The following is a 24,207-nucleotide window of genomic DNA, read 5'->3' on the forward strand; positions in this document are numbered from 1 at the left end:
CGGGGAGCATCCCGGGCGGCTGTGCCAGAGCGCCCGGCGGCTGTGCCAGGGCTGAGCCGCGGGGGAAGGAGGGCAAGCGGGGGGAAGCGCTTCCAGGATCGGGAGCAAACCGGCTCATCAAAGCCATGCTGTCTGCCCACGTGGCAAATAAATACAGTTTGGGAGGAAGAAAAAAAAAACAGAGTTGGGCAGTGCTTCCCGAGAAGAGTCAGCCCTCCATTTTGGTAGGCGACATCCCCCAAACCTCTGCTGTCAGAAATTGCACTAAATGTCAAGTTGTTCTTTAGACTTTGCTGCCACCAAAGAAGAGAGTACGCAGAGATACAGGCTGAACTTGGCTGTATAAACGAAGCTACAAAGTGCATGCGACCTTCATCACACCTCCTGTGTGCCTGTGTTTAACAAACGTCTCGACGTGTCGCACGCTGTCTGCCAAACGCTTTACAGAACGCTTCGTGATACTTTACTTCTACGAGTCAAAGACTGGGGAAAGAGAAACACATTTGTTTGCAAGTCACATATAAACTGCGTGGTAATTACTGCATTAACACATGCCAACGTTTTAGTTTTAAAACTCAGGTAAAATAAATGATCTATTCAAGCGTCTTTCTAGTAAGAGACTAATATGGTTAAAGAGCACAGGAATTTCCCCTTTAAAGAAAGCAAAAGGGAGTCACATTTATGAAAAGCTAAATATTTTAACCGAGAGATACCATGAATGAAAGTAGATATAGGAATGTTAACCAAAACCTCTTTCACTTTGGAATGTATGGATTGTGTACAGGCTTAGAGTGGAGCTAGTAATGTATTACTTGACCTATTTTTTAAGCCAATGAAAGATTTAGGTTAACTTCATCATGTGTTTTTAACCACTTTCTTCCAGACATGCAGCAGCATTTTCTAAAGCCATTGCATGTCACAGTGTTTATACAAGTCTCTTTTATTGAGAGCATAAGTCTCACAATACAGCCTGATCGTACTTCCATTAAAATAATGGGTTTGCTCTTCATTTCCATAGTAGTCTCATTAGCAAATTCTGATCATAAAGAAATTATCCTTAATTTCTTTATTTCACAAAGAATCTTCATCTCAATTTTTTTTCAATGCTAAGCAGCTGAGTTATCTAGGGAAAAGGAAATTTTCTCATTACTGCAGCAATTTATCTGCTATTTCAATCAAGAGTGTCTGTAGTAGAGACCTCTTTCATTCTTAACCTTAGGGAACGTATTGCGTAGATGAGAGACCTACAAAATGAGGAATCTTGGACAAGCAACAGAAAAAAACGTGTGTGTGGAGTATTTGTTAAAATGATTGTTGTCAGGTAACATATAGTTGCTTGAGGAGACAAGTTTCAGTAAGATACAATCAACTGAGACTGTGTTAAACGATACAACATATAGATTTAGTACGTTATTTCCACCACTTAATAGTTGTATCACAATGAGTTGTGCCACTAGTCCATGTTTACTTAACTATGAGAATTCAAACAATATACTAAATAAACACCCTGTACAAGAAGAGGAACAATTCCATCACACAGTGAAATCCATTACTCAAGAAGTATGAAAGTACTGATGTGTATTGGTTGGTCCTTCCTGAACATTCTTCAACCAAACCTAAACACACCCTCACACCCCAAGCATAAAAGATGAGCACCCATGGCTGTACCTATCTACCATCTGTGGGTGGTGTCTATACCTTTTTTTTCTTATATTGCAAAGCAGGACACTTGTTCAATTTTTTTTTTTCAAAGGGAATTCATCACTATAAGATGCTGTTAAATGGAAGGCCAATTGTGACAGGAAAGCATAAACTACCTTTGCATCAGTCTTGGAAAGGAAAAACATATTTATAGAGCTTACATTAGAACTTACTCCCAGAATTGCAAGCACTTAGTGGAGAGCTACTGCTGTTGTACTTTGGTAATATCAGAGAACCACTTCTTTTTATATATATAAAAATATATAATAATGCACTCCCTCCTTTAAAAGACAGAAAGTTATATTTTTGACCTAGGAAGACTTTAATCAAAACCAAAATACAACAGTGATTCTGACATTCTTGAAGAACAAAATGAATCTCTGTCACCATTTAAAACATGGTTAAATAAATAGTTGATGTACCTACAACTTTCCTTTGATAATTTTGATGATTACAATAATGTGTTTAAAAATTATGAGCAAAGCTACGTCTTCAGTAACAAACTTGGTCTTTTACTTGCTGAAGCAAAACACATAGGTCTGTGCCATATGGTAAAAAGACACATACTATTATCAAAAAGAAAATGCAAATGCTTTTTTATTATTCCCAAACATTTTTAAGCTAATGCTAGCTTATTTTTAAATCACATAAGGTGCTTTGAAGAGCTTGGGGGAACTACAGTTGCTTTTATTTTGATTTTCCTTGAAGGTTATCTCAGCCTCTCAAAAAGCTAACCACTCTGAAACTACCTTTTTCAATCACAATAATTAAGGCCTTGCTTTACGGCATCCAATCATGATATGAGAGGCTTAGGATGTGGTCGAGGAGCTAGGTACCTTTACAGAAATGCATTTCCAGACTAAATCTTCCTCTAAAATAGTTTGTCAGCCTTACATGGACAAATAATGAAATTCCATCCTTGACTCAGCCTGGTTCAATTCACGTAATATGTCAGATTACCCACCATTTCAAAGGTGCCTTCATAGAGGATTAAATCATCTAGTTGTTCCAGAACTTAGGTACATACACACCCCCCCACCCCCAAAGATAGAAAATAAAAAGAAAAAAAGGAATTATTATGACTCCTGTTTGTTCAATAAAGGATTTAAAAGGAGGTTTGCCTAAATTAATGATCATCATATAACAGCGTTCATCCATAAATCTGAAGTAGTAAGGTGCAAAAGTCTGGTGTTCTTCAGGAGTACTATCTGGGAATAACTGAAATCAGTGGGAACCCTGCAAGTGTTATCAGAGGAATGAGTGGTCCAGGGAAGGGTTCCTGCAGGGGGTACCATAGGGCATATCCTGTTTTCCTCATGACAGCAGGAAGTCTGCAACTGTTGGTGGTGGAGTTGAATTACACAATAACATGTAAAGGGAAGAGTAATACACTCTATAGCTGAAAGTTATAAAAACTACACACCACTGCTTTTTCATCCACCTACATTTAAAATTATAAAGGTATTTGTATGCATACATATATCATTCCCTACTGGAGCTGTTTTCCACTTCCTTTTTTTTTTTTTTTTTTAAATTACAGAGTCTACTTCCATTTTTACAAGTACTTCCAAGCAGGTCATCTGAGAGGAATGTACCCTTAGCAGCTCAAATTAATTTTTTTTCCTGCATTATTTAAAAGTAGACTTCAGATCGTGACTATTTGTTCTAAGAGTAATAAGCAAAGGACCAGATGCTAGAGTCTTTTCAATTACAGAAACATTTAAAGACAGCTGTACCATATAAACTCTCATGGAGGAATCATATGCTTGCAGCATCTGGTGAGTTTTGGCCATGCCTCCAGCACGTCGTATCTGTTCTGAGGCACGAGCTAGGGTGAGGCTTACTTCACCATATGTGTTTTTGGGGTAGGGGTGTGCAGTTTTTTGACCCTAAATGAGGACTAACACTTCAGGTCTTACATTTAGTGGCAGGAAATAAACACTGCTTTCAGCCCCTGTAACACCTTTCATAGAAGAGTGAAAGGGGCTGGTGCTAAGTTGATATGACTACGTTACATTACATTAATTATTTTACCAGAATAAAACACCAGGGTTTTTATCCAGAAGAGAGCATCCTGTACTTGTGAATTTTCTGCAATTTCATCCCACGTGCACAAACATGAAGAATATATTTCTGAGAGCATTGTTCTGATGAGTCACGTTCCTGGTAGTGTGAAAGCACATCCAGAAAATAACAATGCTGGAGTCACTACTCATAAACTGGCATGAGAAAGTACCAGTAGAGCAGGTATTACACTACAGAAGCACTGCTCCTACTTGTGGGTCGATGGCCATGCAAAGATAACATTTGAGAAGGTTATAGGCATGTAGCTGAAACTGTTCAGAATGTTCATTTTCCTTTCAGAATTTGTATTTGCCTCCTTTCTCTCACAAAGGTGTTCCCCATGTCAGCAGTAACAGACTGAAAGAGGACTGAAGAATCATGCCCTCTCTCACATTCTGCTTTCAGAAGTTAGTCTCAGTAACAATTTTGTTTCACAGCCCCGTTTTTCTGGCTGGCTAACATGAGCTCTGGGTAACCCTTTGTCGAGGTTCTCATGATGACACAAGCCATGTTGTTGAAACAGTATGTTCTAAAATTAAATGAACAGTACGTACAAATTATACACACGCGAGCTGGCAGCCAGTACCACGCTGCAAATGAATAAAGTTCTGGAAAGGACCATTAGGAAGTACCTAAAAAAGCAATGCTTACGTGTCCTGTGTTTGCCCTTCAAAATAACACGGGTGCTGGACAAATGTTTTAAAATATATGAACACTTTAATTACATATTAAAATTGCAATAATATTCTTTAGTACAAATGATACTAAGAGCTCTGACTCAAGTACAGGAAACTGCTGTGTTAAGCCAAACTGTGCATCTCATGTATTTTTATTAAATCTATTTCCTTCCCCACATATCAGCTTATGTACAACTAAGAAATTCTGAGGAAAATCTGGCTTCTTTGTCTAGGTACCTAAAAGGGGACTGTTTAGAAAACTTGGTTCCAGTTCTTAGGATGAAATATTCTCAAAAAATTGTTGCTTACCTACCTAGCATCACAAATTTAGTCACAAGTGATTAATTTTTGTTTCTGTTTACATACAGATGCCTAGTGAGAAAAGCCATTTAAATTGTGTATCAAAAAACTTAAGGAACTCAAATCACTGGGCCATGTAAGGTTAGATAAGTTTCTGCTTGATTGTATTTTACATGAAGAGTTTATCAGAATCATATTAGCTGTGCTTTTATAAGTGATCCAACTATATATCTTTGCATATTTTTATTAGCATACAAATATCTAGGTTTTATTAGGAGACATTAGCTCCACTAAATGTTAGGTATGTAACATATCCAGCTTTGATGCCGTTGATCATAATACCAGTAGTTTGCATCTGACATAACACTGTCAGAAGCATGGGAGTGACTCAAGTCACCATAAACCACAAAGCAACAGCTCTGTTCACATAAGTTACATCCCCTAGTAGAGCTGGGAAATTTCCCTTGCCACTTTTTGCATATATTTTAGAGAGCTGCCTAGCCAGGACTGCCCTTGCTTTAAAAGGAGTGGGAACATGAGGATACTGCCATATATGAACAGCAGATACTACACCCTGTTTCCATATATGAAATTCTAATTTTGGAATAATTGCACCTCTTTTTTTCTTGTTTGATATATGATTAAAACAAAAAAAGGGTGGAAGTATTTTTCTGTGGAGAAGAAAATTCATTCTAGGTTTTGATGACTTAGCACAGAGAATATCTGGGTTACATTCTTAATTTGAACAATATCCATTTTGCTGCATTACAGTGGCCAAAACAACTACTTTAAAATAAAAGCTTGATTAGAGAAAATAATTACATTTTGTTAATAATTTGAAATTTTTGTTTCATGTTTATTTGGTTTTGAAACAACATTTAAAGTCTAACCTGTTGTGCCTACTTTTTGCTTTATTATTTTATTTAAGCAGAATACTATCATCTTATACAAAATGCAAATGGATCCATGTTTTTCTGAAAAACTCCTTTTAAATTTATTCCATCCCCTAAAATCCCTTCTTTAATGTAAACAATACTGAAACTCTTGATACATCAGTTCCACAACACTATTGTTAACTTTCTTAATATAAGGGTAAGGACTCACATGGCTCCTTACAGGCAGCTCCTAAAATATGTTACGTTCTACATCCCTAGTAACTCTTAAATATTTCAAAGGCCTGGCCCATTGTCTACCAGCAGAAACATACAGAAACAGTTACTTGAAAAAATGTGTTTGAAAAAAAGGAATTGTCTGTGTGGTTTGCCTAGAGCAGATTTAAACTCTTGAAAAGGTGATCAATAGTCACAATTATTTAACAAATAATTATTAAGCAGTTAAATTGGCCAGGTTGAGACGACAAATAATAATTAAATCCATAAACATTTTTTCACCTCTCCCAAGCTACTTTATGTACCAGTTATTTGTAATTTTCCCCTCATGCTGTCCAATTGATGTTGCTCATATGGATGCTTAAAGAAAGCTAATAAATGACACAACAAATCAGATAAATTCTTGGATTTTTGAAACAAATAGTTTCATATGTTTTCCAGAGTTATTACTTCAATCGCAAATAGATTTTTTGTTCATGTTCTTTCTATAAAGAAAAAGAAAAGGTATAAACAATTTACTTTATTATGATTCTCACTATTCTCTACTGAAATTCTCTTTCCCAGTATCAGAGATGTACTGCAATTCCAGTAATAAGCTGTACTTGGATTTATGAGCAAAACACAGTGTAAATCATGACATGAAGACATGTAATTCTGTTTTCTATGACTCATCAGCTTTTTTCCAGTTCCCACCTTCATATCCAAAAAAACCACTTCTTTTTTTCCATTATTTATTTATTTTATTTTTTTTAACTTGTAGGATAAATTGCATGGCCCAGACACTACAAAAGAGAGTATTTTCCTCCTATTGCACAGATGTTCTCTTCTGAGTTTTCATTCTTTCTTTCCCCTATCTCTTCTCTGAGAGTTGAAATATCACTGAACATTTTCATTGACATTTTCTGATCCTGCTAGAATGCTTCTGGTAGAAAGAAAATCTATAAACCAGAAAATAAAAACTTACCTATTGAATTTCTCTTAAATTCTCAAAAATTGATTAAAAAATCATGATTTGCAGAACCTGTCATCCCATTATTAAGTTTAATTGTCTTTTTATTGTCCCTTCTGGTCTTAAACAAAAAAATAGTAGCAATAAGCATTATTCAGTTGCTCGAATCCAGAAGAAAGCAAGAAGTGCCACACCATACACTAATTCTGTTTGTTGCAAGTTGATACACGACACGAAGCATAAAATCCCTCCAAGAATTTCTAAGTTATTTTACATCCCCTGAAACCAGCATCACCAAAAGACATAAAGGATTTGCTTTTGACTTCAGTGAGTATGGAAACAGATTCTGTATTTTGGGTGGGGTTTCCACTACTTAAAATTTTCAGCAGCGCAGCAATGAGATGTAACCTTCTCCTAAAGACAGGCTCTCATATCCCAGCTACTCTCATTTTGCTAGATCTTGATGTTCTTCTTGAATGCCTGAGGAACTTTATCTTCCTGTTTGGCACAGTACTAAATTGGCTTAAATCATATTTATCCAACTTTTACCTGCATTATATTTTCAAGGGTAATTTGTGTCCTTCTCCTAAAGCATTTATTTTTTGTGCTCTGTAGGGTTCCACTCTGGCCCTCTTCTTACTCAGCAATCTGAAGCTTTCTGTGAGCAGTGTTGGTCACTGGCATGATGCTGAATTTCATTTCTATGCCGACAAGACACAGATATTGTCAACCAAACCAGCAATTCCAGACGGTGCTATTACCATATTGACAAGCTGGTAAGCGTAAAAGCCTCTACAAACATCAATTTTCTTCAGTTAAAATCAGAGAAAAACCCTGAGCTGTTCATGGCTGGCTCTTGCCATCAACCCAAACCCACTTGAACTTCTAACCCAGCTTTAAAATTCAATGTAGGTTCATTGGTTAAAAACTCTCTATGTTTTATGATTGCAAACTCTTCTTTCAGTGTTGCAGTCAAAAGATTAAGGCTTTCTATTATTAATTGAACTAAATATGCTTTGCTTATTGCTCACTCATGCTTTTATGTTCCCTAGGCTAGATTATTTTAATGCCCAGCTTGTTGATCCGCCGAGGAGGCCAATTATCAAATTTCATCTTTTGTAGCAAGTGCTGTTTCCAGAGCAAGTATTGTACAGACTAATGCATGTTTCATACCTGCTGTTCTCTCACAGTGGCTACTAATACACCACAAAATCTATTTAAGCTATGGCTGCTCTTTCACTACCAAGTTTTTTCATGAACTTTGACTTATTATAAAAGATATTTGTCAGCGGGGCTGATTCTACCAGGTTAAGCATTCTGGAAGGGGATTCCGTTCCAGGTTAACGGAAGCTTTATCATTGACTTCAGAAAAACAAAAACAAAGAGATGTAAACCCACATACTCTCTACTGGTGTTCTTAAAGCTATTGCATGGGCACTGGGTGGTGGATTTCTGCTTGTATCCCATACATATTTCAGAAAGTGTTGGTGTATCCCAACTGGCAGATTCAGAAGCACTTTTCAGCTCCTGAATCCTGGTGCTTGCGCACTATAGCTATAGCCCACATATTGAAATAAAACTAGGTATAGGCACCGTTTCTATGCAAACTCTGAGTTTCTTCTAAAGGAAACACTAGTATGTCATCACCCTTCCACCAGGCTGATCAGAGCACCTGGACTGACAGAGGCAGTCTGGGCTCCTCTGCCTGATGATGGTCTGAGTATGCTCGCAATTTGCATTGTTTTCTGAGGGGTTCTGGCTTCAGCTATGTCTGTCAGCTGCCATGAAATGCTTAATAAGTGTTTCATGTCTAAACTGTTTAATTTTATTTTGGGCTTTCCTGTGAAAAAGAAAACTTTAAGAGTTTTGTCCCCAGGACTTGGCTTTTAAATGACCAGAAATCAAACCTACCAGCATAGTGTCATTAGAAGCTTTCCTGAGAACACAGAGCTTCAAGGGTGAGTGGTGGGGAGTGAGAGGATTTATAACTCTCTAGCACTGACAACGAAGGTAATTTCACAACAGACTGCATAATTTACTTGTTTATAGAAAGTCCTTACAAGAGCAAGAATTTCTGCACAAAGGAGTGCCACCATTTAAGAGGAAAAGAGCAGTTATAGAACCCCTAAAATTGTAGCTAAGAATATGGGCCTACAGGGATTTCACTGAAGATTAAAGTATTTTGGCTCTTGTGACTGCTGTAATGAGAATACATATGGAGATAAACTGACAGAACTGAAAAGTATTTAATTTAGATGGCAGCGTACAAAAATTAATGTGAAAATGAGAATTGCTTAGGGGTAATAGATTGAGGGTACAAGATTCATCTTTTAAGTGTTAACCTTTTACATGACAGTGTGATACTGTAATTAAAATGGCAGCATTCTTTGTTTGGGGAAATTTATTTTACCTTCCTAATTGTTTTGTAATTCCTGGGTTATTTTTTTTTCCCAGCAATTTTTGACTGACAGAAGTCGAGGATTTTTCACAGCAATACAATGGAATGAATGAGCTTCGTTGTACTGAGCAAAAGATTAAGCAGCAACTTGTTTTAATTGTTGTAAATTATTAAATTAAACTGTTCTTGAATATTAATATTTGTTCTGGTCTATCGTGAATATGAACGTGGAAATTCAATTGATTTCTTTCTAGTAACTAGATCCTTAAGAACTTACCCCAAACTTTGAGCCACTTTGATGTTCAAAGGCTGAGATCAGAGATGAGAAGAAAAAGAATGGGGACCTCTTCACTATATTTTTACCTTTGAAGTCTCAGGTTAAAAGCACTATTTCTGTGTGCTTAAACAAGCAAGAGAATGAAGGATAAGATCATGAATTATGATAACAGACAAGTGACAAATGTTTTTCATGAAGTACTTTTCCTTGTCAGGAGAGAGAATGTTCTTCTAAGAGATTTCCGAAGAGATTGGCAATTTGTAGAGTCAATTATTGGGAGGGAAGAGATATATACTGTATTTGGGTTTAACTGTTTAAGTGGGAATAAAGGATTCATTTGGAACTTTTCCCCTTGTTTCCCTCTACATGTCATACAAGTGGTAGCAAACATGCACATTATCCAACTGTCAACAAATCCCCTAGACTCAAGGCTGGAACAGTACATCCCATGTCTCCCCCCAAAAGTCTTTCATGAAAGCTCCTCTGTCATTCAAGATCATGCTATTCCCTCGTCTATTTATTTCTAAGTGTCACTCAGCTCCATTCCACCAGCTTGGAAAAACGTCAAGAACTTTTATCTTCAGAGTCAGTTGCCAGTTCTGTTTAGTGAACAAGCCAGCAGGGACCTCTGGTGCCATCAATGCAGCTCCGTCAGTACCCCTCTCTTTAGGGATGGAGTATATCATTATTCCGATGGCTGGACAGAAAAAAGCTGCATTTTTAGAATAGTTCTCAGGGAGCAGTTACTGGAAATCTCCTCCCTTGAGACAGACTATTGGCAACAAGTTTTGCTGCTGTGACATGAGGTATTGCATCAAGGCCCAATCCTGCCGCTAATAAAGTTAGTGGGAAATGTGCCATTCTTTTCAAGTGAAGGCAACAGGATTAGTGTAGCAAATCAGGGCTAGAAAACGTACCTTGCATCTACAAATGCAAATGGAAAGTCATGTCCCAAGTGAGGATGTCATTTTATGTCTGGTTTCAGAATCTGGCGGTGTGTCAAATCAGAGTAAGTCCCTTCCCCAAGTTTAAAATTGACATTATAGAAAATGGTAGTTTTATTTTCACATTGCAACACTTCCATTTTTGGTTTTGGGGGTGTTTATTTAAGTTTGCTTCTAAAGTAAGCCAAGAACAGACTGTTTCAGTGTTGGATTTCTTTTTCCTCTTTAAAAAAACAATTAGTTTCCTCTAATACAAGGCATAGGATTTGTAGAGATTTTAATTCTTAACAAAACTATTTTCTGATAGAAAATGGTTCACTTTATGCTTTTCCTTAACCAGCTCTAGCAGACTCTTTTAATTACTAACAGACACATTACACAGCTGTGCTAGGAAACATTTCTTAACCTGCTCAGCCTGAATGGAGAATTTCTGTTGAGGTCAGCTGTTAGACTCACAGGTTCTTGACTGCACTAACAGGTAACAGTCCCACTCTCTTGGCAAGGGCCCTTTTCCTATAGAGAAATAACATGGTGCTAGGTTATTTTAATTTGTATATGTGTGTATGTGCGTGTGTGTTGGTTCTTCTTTTTTTTTTTTTTTTTTTTTTTTGGTAAGATATTATTATACTTGGCAATACTGGCTTTAATTCTACTTAAAATGACAGAACTGGATTGTCATCATTTTTCATGGGTAAAATCTATGCAGTTCATCAGAGGTGCTGTAAAATCTAATCAGAAATTAGGCTGTAAAATTAATAGGCCTATATTCCCTATAATGCTGTTTTATAAATCTGGAACTGTAGCAGATATGGAGTTCCACATACGGTGCAATTCAGCAGTGGTGGAATCTTCAGTTTAAACAAATAACATGTGCAATAACTGGTACCCCATGCTAAAGAGCTACTGGCTGTGTTTTACTTTGAGCAGTAGGGTACCAAATCCTTTAATTCCATGTCTGGGCTTTCATTTGAGTGTATTTCTATACCACAGCTATAAGCCATGGGATAACTTCCCCCCAGTTTATTTTTGCACATCAGAGGTTAAGAATGGCTGTAAGACACTGGTTTTGACCGCGCAGCCCTTGTGTGTGAGTATCCAGGTGACTGAAGGGCAGTGCTAACTTACCCCTGTTAGTCAGAGAGGAATGACGGGGGGAAGTGGACAGGAGAGGCACAAGGAACGCTGAGAAAGGAGCCGGTGAACAGCGCTGTGGAAAAGGGGAGCAGAGCCAGCAGCTCCCCAGCGCTGCCCAGCCCCGGCGTGCGGAGCCCGGCGTGGGGAGGGAGATGGGCGATGGCTGCCAGCATCTCCTCCTCCCTGCGCTTGGCACAGGCACACGCACGGAGGCACAGAGCCTGGGCCGAGGTTTCCCCTTCTCAAAAGCCCGATGGGAAAATCCCAAGCGGGACTCCGCAGGATTCCCCCCCCTCCCGTGAGAGCAGCAGGGGGGCGAGCCGTGCGTGGAGCCTCCCCTGCCCCCGGCAGGGTCGGGCAATCTGGCGGGACATATGTGACATATGTGACATTATGTAAGGAGCGGCTGCTGCCGGCGGTGAGCGATGGCAGGGCGGCAAGAAGAGACAGCAAACCCTCCTTCCCTGGGCTGGAATGAGTCACTTCCAATGGTAATTTGCACCATTTTAACGCCGAGTACCTCCCGTGTAATGATTATACAGTGTTACTATAAAACCTCAGGGCTCATCTGCAGAAACATTTCTTATGCTGCAGTTCTCTGCGGAGACATACTTATAAAAATTGGTGTGAGGGGAAGATTAAATAGATAAGAGCATAAAAACAGATTATAAAATAAATACAGTCTTGTAGATCGGTTCAGTGGGGAGGCAGGAGCTCACACTCCTGATTCTCCCGACGGATTCTGTAATACTGGGCAGATTCCTTCACCACTTTTCCCACCTCAGTTTCCCAGATTTGAAATGCCTATTTCAGCTCTTTCTCTACCTTAGCTAAATGCTGTAATACAACAGAAATACCTTCACTGCTGTCTAGTCTATAGAATCTGGATCTCAGTTTAGTCTTCAAACTTGGAACAAACCATTATCAACATATAAATATGCTTCTTTTTGGTTACAAATTGTGTTCTTTTTTCTTGTACATCCTGCTATTCATGCCATTGCTATCTCCATCCCAAGAAAAAAGTGTTTGCCGAAGGCAAAAGAGCAAAATCTTTTTTTAACAACCTGATAGAGAATAAATCACAGTGAAAAAGAGACTTTTTAAAAATCCAGTTTTAAAAAAATCTTCACTAATTTTTTTTTTTTATATTAATAAAGCCACTCCCAGAAGTAATCATGTCTTACACCATTAGTGCACAGCAATACAAAACAAGGTGGAAACCTTTGAAAAGGTACTTAAAGGAATAAATCTGTAATGAGGAATACACTTTCTCTCTGTCATAATTGCACATTTAAGAAGCCTCTGCTTTACCAGGGGCAATTCAAAGTGACAATGCCTGGCTTAGTGCTGTTGTCTTTCAGCTACTATTATAGAAATTGTAGCTGCACAATTTTCAAAGCGAGCAATTTTATGAAGTTAATTGTGTAACATTGTTTATGAATTTAAACCACACAATTAATGTATTATTTACAGACGTGCATAATGGACTCTTTGTATTGAATGATGGTTTAAGAAAAAATGTAACTGATTTTGGAGCTACAGTGATTGATTTATGAGGTAAAATTAAAAGTGCTAAGTATGTATTACTAAGCTAAGTGGATGGGGGTGGTATGAAAAATATTTATGTACACTAATTGCAATGCATGGATATCAAGGAATCAGAGAATTTATTTAAGCAAAGCAAAAGGATTAACCTAGAAGTAAATGGTGAAGATTTAAGAAAGGCAATTGGCTATCAAGGGAAACCAGACAAGAATTAGATGTTCTTGCCTATAAAAATCTTCTCTAATGTAAGGTAATGGAGGCTTTATTCTTAGAAATTTTAAAACAGCTGGATCGAACAATATCAAATTAAAAGACAGCACTCCAGTAACATCTCTCATTAATATCTTGCTTTTTAAGTAATGGTGGGACTTTAAATGAAATGGTACCGAATATGAATAATGGAAACTACCTGCCTCTAATGAAGAAAGGACCTCTGAGGTACCAAGGGATCTGACTTCTTGGTACTTACCAAGAAGTACTGGAAGTACTTTCCATTTTTAATTCATTTGGAAGGAGAAAAAAAAAAAATGTATCATTATACATGGTGAATGTCATACGAGTTCACGGGCAGTTCCATTAGAGAGCCTTAAACCAAGTAAAAAGTTTAGTTAGTTTATATATAAAGCATGCCCTGCTGTTCTGCTGCAGCTCTTTATACTAACAGATTTTAACTGAACAACAACTTGAAGAAGGTACTTGTTTTATTACATTCTGCGAGCTGACAGTTTAACAAAAGCAGGTAAAATTGTATTACTGCACGGGACCAATTTGGAAGAAACACAGCGAAGCAATGGACTAAACTTGCTGCTTCCACCATCCTTTTCACTTCTGCTTAGCAAAGGAGAGTCTCAATTCACTGTTAGCTAAATCCCATGAACATCTTGCTAGCCCTTATCTGAGCTAGCCTGCTTCAGGGAAAAGGAAACTATCTACAGGAAAACTACTCTAGTAAAGGACAGTTCCTCTTGTCAAAGGGCAGGAGATGGGTTTAGCAAGGAAGTACGTATAATTTAATGAGAAAGTTAATCTAAGTGTTTCCATATTGATGGGTCTTGATTTAAGCCTAAAATTAAGGAAGGTTCACATTACTGTGAAACAGCCATGAACAGAATATACTAAAACTTACCTTTAAGCCTGAGCAAAATAACAAGTACATTTTTCCTAGATTGGCAACTGTCAAACATTTTGACATAGAAACAGGGCAGATGGACTACTTATTACTTTCATTTTGGATACCTAATTCCATCAAAATATTACAAAGTAAAAACATTGCATCAGGAAATTTTTATCCCTGAATTTTTGGTGGGCAAAATTAAATAAAATTCACCCAGATCTTGTGGCTTTTATTTTCTGTTGAACACACACACGTATAAGAATTTCTATGCTACACCATCTTTGTGTATAAACAATGTAACATATATAGCATATATGAAGACAGTTTTCTTTTCTCTCAGATTCACATTATTGTCTATTCCATATTACTTGTAACTGGTTAAGTATCAACTTCAGTTCATTTTACAGCTCAGCTTTGTACTCCTCCATTTATTCTCCTGCCAAAGCAACCTGACCCTTCTTCCACCCGAACATTAACACACATTATAAGTTTCAATTTTTCCTCTTTCTGGAAATTTATCTTCATACTTTGTGAACTTTGTAACTCATATTTTCATCAAGTTTCAGTCAAGACACTCTCATAGGTCTGAGTGACTGCATTTTGAGTGTGTGTTTACACTCTTATGTCATGCGTGCTAGAATGACATTACGAACTCCCATAAAAAAAAGCAGATCATGCATACAGTATATCAAAAATGTTTATAACATTTCATATAGAAATGAAATGGAAGTTCTGACACTATTGCCTTTCCTGGTGTAATTTATTGGACTTGTGGCCACCAATTAGAAATGTTTATACATGCTAACAGTTCTGTTCACCCACTCCACTGGCTCAGATATGGTGATATTCTCCCTAAGAAAGGATGGCCATTAAGCACAGCATGATAACTAATGGAAAGTAAAAGCTCACATTTAGCAATCTAGAAAAATACTAATAGAAGACCAGTTTACAAATAAATAGCTGCGGTTGTCATAAATTAAAAAAAAGAACAACACCCAAATTTATCTGCTAGATTTCATTTGTTATTGACTAAATTAGAGTACTCTCTACTACAGATGACCTGGTGGCTGTCTAGCATTACAGATTGGAGCATGGGCTATCCAGCCTAAAGGTTAGGGCCTGTGTCCAGAACTGGGAAATGAGCCGAATGTTCATGGCCAAAAACCAGGAATCAGAAAGTCAAACCAAGGGTCAGCAGCCAGAGATAGGAATAAGCATCTGCCCAGGAATCACGACCTGAAATCAGAAACCCACAAGAAGAAACTGCAACCACAGGGCACAGTGCAGAGGTGGTTCTGAAAATATACACTCTGATGTGTGAGAGGATGCACCGGCGTTCCACCTCGAAGACCTGCTCCTGAGCCATGGCTGATGCGCTCTGGCTAATGGGTCCAAACTGCAGAGACCCTGACTTACTACTACAGAAGAAGCTCTTATCACAGAATGGCAAATTTTACCTGAAAAACATGGCAAATAAACCAGCCTTCTATACTTTGAAACTCTCTGGATGTTGAGAAAGATGGATATTCTTTTCTCAGTATCACACATATTTCGGTAGATCCATAGAAGCCTTACAGCGCTGCTGCAGCCAACCCAGCAAGTTGCAGACACATTACATCCACATAACACTCCTAAATTTTGTACTAAGATGCAACTTCCAAGCCTGTTACAAGCACGAAAAAAATAAAACAAAGGTATCAGAGTATGGCTCCTTAGAGTTTTGATAATCCTATGACCTTCCTAAGGGTTTTTCACAGTATCACTGGAGAGAGCGGTGCCAAATGGTCAGACTGGACTTCTACCTGTAATTGTGTATGCCTGAGGCAGCAGTGCAGGAAGGTTGCATGGAACAGGGCCTGGTGTGACCAATCAGATCAAAAGATAAGTAGAATAGGTTGGGTTGGAGGTCATCTAGTCCAACCCCCTGCAGCAAGCAGGGACATCTTCAACTAGACCAGGTTGCTCAGAGCTCCATCCAACCTGACCTTGGATCAACTTCCAGGGATGGGGCCTCTACCACCTCTCTGGGCAATCTGTAACAGTGTTTCACCACCCTCATCATATAGAATTTCTTTCTTATCTCTAGTTTCAATCTGCCCTCTTTTAGTTTAAAACCATTACATCTTGTCCTATCTCAACAAACCCTGCTAAAAAGTCTGTCCCCGTCTTTCTTGTAAGTCACCTTATAGTGCTAAAAGGCCACTATAAGGTCTCCCCAGAGTCCTTTCTTCTCCAGAGGCCCAAATTCTCTCAGCACATCTTCATCTACCCAATCTTGCTTAGGCATTAAAGGATATCTTAGGCACGTAAGAATTTAAATATGCAAATATTGTGCAGCAGGTCAGAGCACCCACATATTTCTTAGAAAAAGATCATGTTGAGGATTTTGCTATGACCTCACCCTATTTTTCTATGTGAAAGAAAAATATTGTCTGACTTCCTTCATAGCATATTCTACATCTTATTGACAAATCACTTATGACACTAATTTATTAGCATAGAAATATTACTACACTCAAGACAGCCTGCTTTGATTTACTGCATCAGGGTTTTTCATATGCCAAGGTCCTATCATCTCTGCTGGATCATTAAAAGTCCCTTGGTTTTTTTTGGTGGGTTTTTTTTTTTTTTATGCAACATAAGAGTTTTGCCCTGTGGCCCTGGCTACAATCCTGAGTATTGGAATGGATTTGCAGCTCAAAGGAAGATTCACTGAGCTGATGCTTAAGAAATACAGGATATGTTTATCAAAACCATCTTTACATTAGCTCCATAAAAGTCAATGGCAAAGAAGGGGAAAAAAAAGGGGGCATAAATGCAGAAAAGTAAAATCCAACAACAATTAGAGACAAGCTGCTTGAACTGCAACACTGTTTTAACCTCCTTGTGTGAAAACTACATTTGTGACACGCAAAGGGAAGGAATGAAACTAAATCCATCTATCCCTTTTCCATACAGTTAGTGTTCCAGGGGCTGGTATCTGCTTAGTTTTGTGAAAACATCAACACCATTTTACAGGGTCCACTGACTCTGTATCCAGAAGCACCTGCTGAATTCCACAGAGATGTGAAGAATTGTAGGATTCAAGAGTCTTTTTGCCATCACCATTATATGACTAGGAAGCTGGGTGGCTTCATAAGCTTTCATAAGCTGTTGTTCCAAGTTTTTTCTCTCTTCCATGGCTGTGGCCTCCCCTTCAGCAGCTTTATTTCACCGTGTGCACAACCAGTGACTGACTACTGGTCCTAGTCAAAGTAAGCAAGCCCTGCATCACCAGTATTCCAGACTACAGGAGTCCATTCAGAAAGCACATTAAAAACAGAAAACTGAGACTGAAATTAAAACTTAAGCTCTGTCCCTCACATAAATTGATTGTGTATTTTGAAAAAGAAATCAAAGTCTCATTGGCCTAAAGCTTGTGGCTCAGATAAAATCCATGGAAAATCAACTGGCTTATTTTTAATTCAAGGATATTTCCTAGAAAAAGAAAAAAGTGCATCTTAACACCTAACTGAAGATAACCAATTATTTTATCTTGTCTCCACTTCTTCTGAAACCAAATAAGCCCAAACAATTTCATTGTTATTTAAAAATGAACTATTGAAATGGGATATGAATAAAAAAAGTGGACACATTTTCAAGTCTTTCTTGCATCCTCAGTTTTTTATATGTATTTCAGCAAATGCTATTTTAGCTGTAGCAATAAGTCTGAACACCTGTTGTTTGTGTAATGTGTACCTACTAGTCTCTCAGACAGACCAGATCATTCTATAATATAATTCCAAAGAGCATGTTCTTATTTTGTCTGAAAAGTAAACAATTCATCTGCTTACAAGAAAACAAGTCTGCTTGTCAACACAGAAAACAAATGCATGGTGATGCTATATATGCGGCATAAAAAATAGCACAGAGTTTTGAAATAAAAATAAATATATCAAAATAGCCTACATGTATAAGTTCAATTAACGTAAACAAGCAATAGCTAATTAGTGAATATTTCAGCTGCATTATGGAAAATAGACTACACATGCAGGCACACACCTTGAGGTCTGTGAGAGCACACTTGCTCCTTTTTGGTCATCACACCACCCACCAGCATGGCTGATAAGGCACTGAAATGCCCTGATGTTTTCCCCCCCCTCTCCAGCAGATATGGAAGCACGGTGGAGATACCCAGCTGCGTCAAACTATCGCTGGGAAGCAAAATCTTCACTAGGAACTTTGTACCCGTATATATCAAAGAGTCAACACAGCTCATTGTCGCATTAGGGAGCTGCTGCTGTCCCAGGATTGCTGAGATACTTGGCAAGACAGACAGGCAGCCTCTCTGTCTCCCCAACGGCGTCTGCCTTGCTCCAGATTTGTCATGCAATTCATCGACTTGAACTGAGCACATAAATTTTCAGTTATGACTAAAAAGTTAGAAAATTCTCCACAGATAGTCAGGCTGCTGATAGTCAGGCAGGGAGCACTTTGGGAACAAGATCAGGAACAAAGGATCTCCCAGAGCACGAGGGTGACTTCGAGAAAGGAAGAACAAGCTAAAAGTAACACTGGCAAGAAACAAATTCAGTGTTAACTCTAGAAGATCCTTCTACATTCATTCATTTTCCAGTCAAAACATCATTAAATATTTAAATCACTCCCACATAGGTGGCAGTTTATTGGGATTTGTTTTTGAGAATTGAGAGTTCAGTAAACCAAAAGTTTCTACCACAGTCTCAACTCTGAATTTAAAAGCAGCATCTTCACAATAAACCACTGATCTCCACCCTTAACTACGGCAAGCCAGCAGCCAGAAACACAACAGAGAGATCATGCAGTATCCACTTAACACAGAAGCAATGCAAATCTGGATTTTCACATAAAATCTCATGTCAGACAGAAAGACCAAAAAGAACAAGGTCCTTTCGTAATAAAAACTCAAACCTTTCTCATATATGAAGTATATCAGAATTCACACCTTGTAGGCAAATTTGATTATTTTACCCTTTTTTCTTTTCTTAGAAAAGCTTCTTTTCATTCAATATTTTACACAGTGTAGGCCATGTTCTATGACTGAAGTGCAAAAACCTGAGAGAAAGACTCAACCTAAATATGAGGAAACAAACATTACTGTTTGAACAACTCTTTTGAAAAAGCTTGTCAAAGTCCTTACACATTAAATATAAGCAGACCTATAAACATAACTTCATTTTAATTCACTCTTTCATTCTAATTTTGTAACAATGTGTGCAACTCAACTAACGTGCTAGTTGCATTATCACCAACATACAAAGTAGTGAGCTACTCAGAGACCTCTTCTAGTTTTAACATTTACCCGGGGTGCTTCTTATTTTATTTGAAATACGATTTTTAAAAAAAATTGGTGAAGTCCTAGTGTGCAAACAGTTTTACTGAATATGACACCAAATGATCGATGTCAATTTGCTTTAGAGAGCACTGTAAGTATCTGTACAAGTACCTTCTTGCTGATATAACACAACCTGCATTAGGGAGAAGCAATGGGTGGTGGAAAGTTTGCCTTAACTACCCCAGGAGAATAAAGCAGTAAAACTGCAGCTGCAGACAAGCCTCTTACTCTACCCAGCCAGTGTGGTGAAGACTGAATGTAGAAGACACACAGAAAAGAAAGTTCTGAAGAGGAGAGCAAAACCAAAAAAAATAATGAGACACAAATAAAAATGCCTTTTGGACTGCTCTGGTTTGGTTTTTTTCAGTATTCCTGCCAAAGGAAATCCTCCTGCATTTTCTTAAGACACCTAAATTTGCATGAGAAGGAGGAAGCTAGATGAGAGAGTTTTCTGATAGCCTTACCTGAACGGGTTTGAAGCAGGGACTAGGGAGTGTGTAAACTGAGAAGAAAACATTTCACAGGCACAGATTCTTAGGGGAAAGATACAGATTTAAAAATATCCTGCAGGTCATATTTGCATGCATATGCCTTCTTCTGGCCACTTTTTTTTTTTCAGAAGGGGCAATAGCACTCTTCTCTTCTAGGAGTCTCAGCACTTTGAATGAACTCCAAGTTTTACTTACCTGTTAGATCTCTCTCAATACTAGGATCCCAGTAGATCTGCAACCAACTAGTATGGCACAGTCCTTCTCTGGGATCTGGTTCTTGGTTCAGGCAGGCAACAGGTGGGATGATTCTCAAACTATCTGCTGAGAAAGAAAATAGGCAGCTTTAAACAAAAGCAGGTACACCCAGGCAAAAATCTAAAATAAAACAAAAAGGAAAAAAGTAAAAGAGAGAAAAAGTAAAGAAGCAGAAAAGGAAAAACAAGAATTGACCTGCAAGTAATTTTTCTGTTTATTCTTGTATTTCTAACTGAAGCCAGGTGACACAGGGACAGAGGACTCTGATGCAAATGGGGGGAGCGGAAGGCAAAAGGGAGATGCAAACATTCACCTGTCTACTTCAGTGGAGCCAACAACCAGCATAGTTGCTACCTTGCAAAGCCAGTCCCAGTTCCTGTTTTGTTTGATTTGGACTATGTACCTGAACTTCAGCCTACTGCCCTGGCCCGTGAAACCTCACTAACCACAGGGCTACAGGCACTCTCCTCCTTCCTCCCATTATACCTTCCCCTGCAAATATATTATTATTAATATGTGGTCAATGCCAACAGAAAGGAATGAAGGAATCCCACTCCACACACCAGTAATGGCCTGACAGGGCTCATCTTTTTGGATGAGGCAAGCCAAGGCTCAAATCTGCAGTCACTACCCAGAACAGCGCTATCACCTGAAGGACTTTTATCAGTGCAGCAAGCAATGTACACATTTTATAGCTGTTAACTTTATCATCTTCTCCCCTGAAAAAAATACTGAAAATTTTGCATATTTTCAGTAGCCAGAAGTGCTGGGGAGGGTAGTGACACCAGTCAGAGTTCCTTAGGAAATGAAGATTCCAAAGCCAGGTATAATCAGCCTAGCAAAGAGAGGCCAGAGACTTGGGTGGAACTTCGGCAGTAGGAGCAACATAAAATGTTACTCTCCATTGCTGCTATGTCAGGGATTTGCATCAGTGCGGACCAAATGAACTAATTATGGATGTGCTCTGCCACAGTCACTACTTCCAACAGTGTCTCAATGACTCGGTCTGTTCACTGCAGTAGTTACACACAGACAGCAAAGAGTAGCAGGAAACCCGCCCCTCCTCCCCCCCACCCCAAATATTCCTGAGTTTCCACAGTCCAGGACAGGAATGGAACATCACAGGTGCAGTTCCTGTTATTTCTGTTTCTCAACATTCTCTCAGGAAGGGTTCAGCCAATATAACACATTATTGTGGACCTGTGGACCTTGGCTGACATTCTTTTTTCCCCGCTTCTTTTTAAGCATTGAGTAGCTCATGCTCTCTTCTGAGCCCTCACAAGCCATGGTCTGGAGTGTTCACTGAAGGGTCTTTGTTAGTTTCTTAAATATATTGCTCAGAAAGGGAAGGTCAGGCCTGAAGTAATAACAAAAGCACAGGACTAACTCATCAGAGGAAGGCTCCTCTGGTCCTTGGTGGACTCATGAATATTTGCAGGAGAGAAAAAAAATTGTCAATTCTAAACATACAGATCTTTTGGTCCAGAACTCATTTTTTTGGCTACTACAGTCCTTCTGTCAATCCTGGCTTTAATTGTGGCTCTCAATAATTACATTTATTGAACCCAGACATATAGAAGCTGTGATACAACGGGGGCAGACTTCTGATGTCTGAGAAAGTTTTCTGAACATCCATGTTCCTTTCAGTGAGGTGAGATGACAGCAGCCTTCTCAGACCTGCAGCATGCTGTGGGCACTGAGCACTGATGACTTGGTTTACCACCCATGGTTTACCATCCTTTCCATGATAAAGGATGTGGCAACAGATAGGAAACTTTCCTCTGTCTGTAATACAGCTACAGCATTGCCTGAAATATAAATTCCTCCAAGGGTGTTTGTACCATCCTTTGCTCTCAGCTGTCAGTCTCCATTCTCACTCAGGGTCTGTGCTGGGGTACAGCAGCCTTTGATATGACCACAGCTAATCAAAAAGGCTGCACAGGTGGGGTTTTCAGCCCTTATGAATAAGACAGTTGGGGTTAACTTCGAAAAAGCCTCTGAAGGAGGTGAAAAAGGAGGATTTGAAAGCAGGATATCCAGACATATTAAGTTCTCTTCACCCCCATGGTGTGGAACAGCGTTACTGTGACACAAAGGAAAAACAGGGACTAGCTTTTTTCTTTCTTGTTTCTTTTTTTAAAGAGTTGTTTCATCTCTTTGGATATAGAGAATTTGCTGTTCATTTTGCCTCATTTAAATAAATCTCAGGAGGAAGGAGAACACACACGGGCACTACTTCCCACATGCACCATTTTCCCAGTCTGCTCCTTCAGTGGGGTTTGGTGAGGTCAGTCCATTATGCAGCACATTATATTTAAACACTTCAGCAACTCCTTCCAAAATGTTCTCTCTTTAATGAAATCTGACACATCAGAAAAGGGAATGGGAAGTTTTTGTTGGTTGTACTTACAATCTTAAGCCAACTGTTGCTTATCCCGAGTGTGTCAGACAGCAGGGCCAGGGGCCAGCAAGGCTTCAGCCACTGACCTCTGAACCTCGGCCGGACCTTGCCCCGGTCAGCTCCATGACAGGAAAGCTGGCAGACTTTGAACCCAGGCTTTGGGGCTGTGAGCAGGGGAACAGCTGCACTTTGCAACACGAACTTTGTACTTCGACACATGGACATTTAATCTCCATAAAAGAGCCTTTGTTTCATTACTTATTAACATCTCCTCCTTGAGTAAAGTTCTTTGTTAATGAGGCTTTAAAGCATGGTCTGAGGGTTTTTTCCCCACCTTCCCATGCCCAAAAAATAAAACCCACCAGCAACTTGATAGGATTACATTAAATGTTAAAGAGTGCAAAAAAAAAACAAACCCAAAGCATCAACTTAGACTTCATGCACCTTCTGAATACTGTGGATAGTTGCTATGTGCTCTCTTCTGAGTGAGCAGTTGTAATAACCAGAGCTAAATACAGAAATCAGGCAGTGTTCTGAGGCCTGTCTTTGCAGAGATCACTTTTTGAGATGATACCTACAGTAATTCAACCCCACAGCGACATTCAACCTTACTTAATAAATCAGCTAAAAAGGTGAAATAGTAGGAAAGTGTCAGCCCATCCACACTAAAAAGCCCTGCTTTATGACAGTGTCATGAGTTTTATAGTTGCACAGCTTTTTGCTACCAGTTTTACTTTGGAGCAGTGTCAGTGCTTGGCTTTCGTGTATTTCATCATAAAATATGCTAACACACACAGCCCAGCAAATTTGAGGAGAAGACACTTGTGCCCTGTCCTTCACTAAAATAAATCTTCGATCAGGAACAGACACCTACCTAAACATCAAATGAAAACCTCAAGACAAAGGCCACCTAAGATGCTTTAATAATTTCTGTACCAACAGTAAAAGCTGAAGATGCCCAAATGCATTTACTGTAACAAAACCAAGTGACAGAGAAGTACTGGAAGATCCTGGTAATGCCCTATTATGTCTGTGTTGTCATAACAATATGGAGCAGCAAAAGAAGATTAAGAAAGTAAAGGTTTCCTGAACATTTCTTCATCTGCAACTAGAATAAAAGAAATACTTGGAAGTATAATATTTGTTACAGCCTGTTAGAAAGAAATTATCCACAGACAGAGGGATCACAGTCACACTCTTCCTATTGTTCATCACTACCATCTTTTCAACATGAATCTCCTTCCATGCCTCTCTGGTAAGCTTTTTTCTCTTCCATATGATGGGGGGACACCCTCACACACACCTGACCCAGTTTTCCTTCATTTTCATTAACAGTATGATACAAAAAAAGGATATTTCCAACTAGCAAGTCAGGGGGGCAAAGAATCAACCAAGTGAAGTGGTATCAAAGCACTCCCTTGCATGAGGCTGGGCTAGCAGGACTCGGAAGTGATCGGATGAGGATGGTCAGCTCCTGCTGTTCCCTGAGAAGGCC

The 24,207-nt window shown here is 38.8% G+C and overlaps 1 protein-coding gene across 3 annotated transcripts in view; it reads right to left on the reverse strand.

Annotated features, from left to right (window-relative positions):
- The window catches only part of NRIP1 (nuclear receptor interacting protein 1), a 95,141-nt gene extending 74,795 nt beyond the window's left edge, over positions 1-20,346 (reverse strand). For all 3 annotated transcript variants that reach the window (XM_017731526.1, XM_017731523.1, XM_017731524.1), the window contains exon 1: positions 20,252-20,346. The gene's annotated coding sequence lies outside the window, so the exon portion shown is untranslated. The remainder of the gene's footprint in view (positions 1-20,251) is intronic.
- Between the last annotated feature and the right edge of the window lie 3,861 nt (positions 20,347-24,207).

This window comes from Corvus brachyrhynchos, unplaced genomic scaffold (genome assembly GCF_000691975.1).
Source record: "Corvus brachyrhynchos isolate BGI_N302 unplaced genomic scaffold, ASM69197v1 scaffold152, whole genome shotgun sequence".
Classification (NCBI taxonomy): Eukaryota; Metazoa; Chordata; class Aves; order Passeriformes; family Corvidae; genus Corvus; species Corvus brachyrhynchos.